The following is a 3,597-nucleotide window of genomic DNA, read 5'->3' as shown; positions in this document are numbered from 1 at the left end:
TCCTCGCATGGGTATAATATCGGACTCCATCCGTCAGAGATCATGACCGCCACCAGAGTACCGGCCGGAGAACGTCCGCGCGCAACCTTTGGCGACGGGGCCGAACAAACACCAGCGAATCGACACTTCTTTTTATTTTCTAGTAGCCTCTCCGGCTCGCTCTACACCGCGAGCTAGTCTTAAGATGGCCCTACTATTTTCCGTTTACGCCGGTTGTTAAACAACATCGTTATGGGGAAATGCAAGTTTGCGTCCAAATGGTTGGAAGATAAGGAGGAAGGACAATCAATACTGTATAAAGTAAATGTGAGGTAAAGTGAGTCATCAATGTAACCGATTAAGACTCGAAGTGGCGATATCCTGGTAACCTTAAAGATTGAGTAATTATTACGCAGTCACGCAGAACTTCTCAGTAATCACTACTATTTTTAGCTCTGCACTGATTTTCTATTTTTAGTAACAAGGAAGTGTTCAATTCCTCCAGGAGCACCACTTAGACATGTGGTTTGTGGAATCATACTGTAGTCTTTCATATTGTTTCCCTGTCAATATTTACTTTAATACAAGGGCCATTGTGAAAGTGTTTTGCTCAGTGTAATTAAATCCAATCTCTAATGCTCTGCTTTTATTGGCTACAATACAAATAATAATTTGAGTTCATTAATCAAATCAAATAGCATTACAATAATCCTGCATGGGGATCATGATGCCAAAGCTGCTCATGCTTAAATTCCTCCCAGATATAGTAATATCATTAAAAAGTATGACACATTATTGTCCTTTCACTTTTTAAGTGTTGTGTTCAATGGTAGGAGGAGATTTGGCTGTTCGCCCATCAGATAGTGTATTTGCGTCATTAAAATGAATGTGACCGCGCAGAAGAATGCCACACAGCAAAGAACCAGTTTATCTTTCAGGTAAAGCTGAATGAAAAACTCGAGAGGACGCAATCACTTTGTGAGCGATGACAGAGAACAAACTGCAGCAGATGGTGAGTTTATTTTCATTATTTTAACATTTTAAAAGAAATTCTCAACCGAAGTAAAGGCTAATGACCCCTGAGGGCCCAAAAGCTCAGATACAACCTAAGTGTTTATTTATCTTAATCAGGAAGTACTGATTTACTGCATGTTGTGCACACGTGGTGGCAGAGGGTGGATGGTAAATCAGGAATTGCATCAGACTTGTTTATTTTTCTACGGCTTAAAATATTCAGTGATATTTTTCCTTTGTTTTCAACAATACTATTGGACAGAATTCATTAACCTGTTGCGTCAGCATTTTTGGTCAAAATTCAAAAAATCTTAATCAATGTATACACTGAATGTGTAATATATCTTAAAAAACACAGCATTACAGTTACACTCAGTCAGAAACACATTTAAACTAACTAAAACTCAATACAAAAAACTAATCAAAGAGAAAATGCATTACTTTGAATAAATACCAAAGTAACGTATACAATTACTCAAAAGAAATATTAAAATATAATAATAAAACAAAGAGTTAAAGCACACATGAACACATAAAAAAGCATTCAGTAACTTTAAAGTAATGCTATCTTTAAACTGAGTCATTAAATGTTTTGTCTGCAGTTAACTTAAATGTCTACAGAAAGTGCTCTAATATAAATTCTGGGGCCGGTCCAAGAGTAAGTAATACAAATGTAAAATCAATTCTGCAATGTAAAGGAAGCCAACTCCCATTATCTCCATTAATAGCTGGCAGCTGAAGTGTGAACCAGCATTCATACAATCCTGCAGACGTTTGGCATGCAGTCTTCCTGTTTTGACCTGAATGCATCTAAAGGGGTGTTGTTAATATGAAACTTATTCTGTAATTGGATCTTGCTGCGCCTTGTTAATGTGTGTTTACGTGACGACATCCTGCAGCAAGGACATAAAGGTTGTCGCAATTTATTTTTAGCAAGAGGGCCAAAGCTCAAAGTACAGCAGAGGAAAGACTTTTATCGAGACGTACCAATTGTTTTTCAAAAAAGGATCACTCTACATGCAACCTTTTTAAAATGTACTACAAGGAGGAAAGCTGGTTTGTTTTATGCATGGATCCCTGACCTGTATTTGGGTGGCAAAGAGAAACAGGTAATCACATCTAAGCTTTAACAACAGAGAAAAGCAGCAAATCTCTCAAAATGTAGAAGCTTAAAACAGCATTTAAAGACATGTTGCATGTAAAATACCCTTTTTAGGATTATTGATTACCAAATTATTTATAGCAAGAGGGATAATAGGGATTCTTTTTTGGCTAAGGGACTAACATGAGCATACAGCGGCAGCTCTAGAAAACTGTCCTTAAAACATTTGGATAATGTCTGAAAGGAATAAGAAACATTTCTAAAAGTGATACGACATTGATTGAAATGACAGATGAAGTCATCTGATGTGTGTAATATCTGTAGTTTAAAGGTCACCTATTATGCAAAATCCACTTTTTTTTTTAATACATAAACATGTGTCCCCTCTGTGAAAGAGAATCTGAAGGTTTCAGGAAAAAAGATTCACTCTCTTTTTGTCCTGATCATTCTTTATAAAAGCCTGTCAGAGCTGATCAGATTTTGGCCACTTTATGATGTCATACAGTTTTGTTGGCTTGTGTAACCATCAGCCAATCACCAACCAAGTTAACCCCCCCCCCACCTTATCAACTGCATCTCCTCCTAGAGCACCATTGTGTTCTTTTTAACCAAATCTCTCTCGGAGAGGCTCCTTATTTTCATCTAAAGTAACAGACAGAGAATCAGCACTTTTGAAACAGGGCTGAAACAGAGGGGATTATGGGTAATGCTGCAATGATCTGTTTGGTATTTGGAGCCAAACAATTCAGAGACATGTTTTGTATATATCTGAGACCTATACGAGGGCGACTGTGGCTGTGAGGGAGTGTGGTCGTCTTTCAACCAGAAGGTTGTGGGTTCGATCCCAGCCCATGCAGTCAACATGTCGATGTATCCTTGGGCAAGATACTTAACCCTGAGTTGCTCCCGATGGCATGGCCAACGGTGTGTGAATGTGTGTGAATGTTAGGTCCTAGAGTAAGGTACACTGCTCTGTATGAATGGGTGTGAATGGGTGAATGACATGTAGTATGTAAAGCGCTTTGAGGGGTCTTAAAAAGACTGGATAAAGCGCTATATAAGTACAGTCCATTTTACCATTTTTTTTATACTATATTGATGAAAAACAGTATAATAGGGGACCTTTAAGTGGCAGATTAGTTTAGACTAGCTCAAAGCAAACTTTATCTGCTGCAGCGTGTGCATGTTCCTGCTGTTATTCTGCTGACTTGCAGACAAAAGTTGAGTATTTTTACATTCGGCTAGTTCTATACTTCATGTTCCTCCCACTGAACTCCACTTCCGTGTGCTGTGCCTCTCTTTCAGGTGTTTTGTTGGTGCAGACATGGAGCTGTGTGCTGAACAAGTTGCAGCGTCTGCAGCCAGCAGGAGCTCCGAGAGGCTCAGCATGTCCACATTCAGCCTCCAACCCCCCCCCGCATAGTGAGGACACACACACACACACACACACACACACACACACACACACACACACACACACACACACACACACACACACACAC

General features: G+C 39.2%; 1 long non-coding RNA gene across 2 annotated transcripts in view; it reads left to right on the top strand.

Annotated features, from left to right (window-relative positions):
* Positions 1–879: 879 nt before the first annotated feature.
* The window catches only part of LOC104954266 (uncharacterized), a 6,563-nt gene continuing 3,845 nt past the window's right edge, over positions 880–3,597 (top strand). Inside the window, exons 1-2 of one of the 2 annotated variants that reach the window (XR_799317.1) lie at positions 880–991; positions 3,401–3,517. This is a non-coding gene — a long non-coding RNA (uncharacterized lncRNA). Of the gene's footprint in view, positions 992–1,928; positions 2,103–3,400; positions 3,518–3,597 lie in introns of those variants that run through there. The other variant, XR_799316.1, reaches the window with a different exon arrangement.

The sequence above is a fragment of the Notothenia coriiceps genome, unplaced genomic scaffold (genome assembly GCF_000735185.1).
Source record: "Notothenia coriiceps isolate Sejong01 unplaced genomic scaffold, NC01 NC01_scaffold00023139, whole genome shotgun sequence".
Lineage (NCBI taxonomy): Eukaryota > Metazoa > Chordata > Actinopteri > Perciformes > Nototheniidae > Notothenia > Notothenia coriiceps.
The sequence above is the reverse complement of the archived record's forward strand: the minus strand, read 5'-3'. Positions and strand labels throughout refer to the sequence as shown.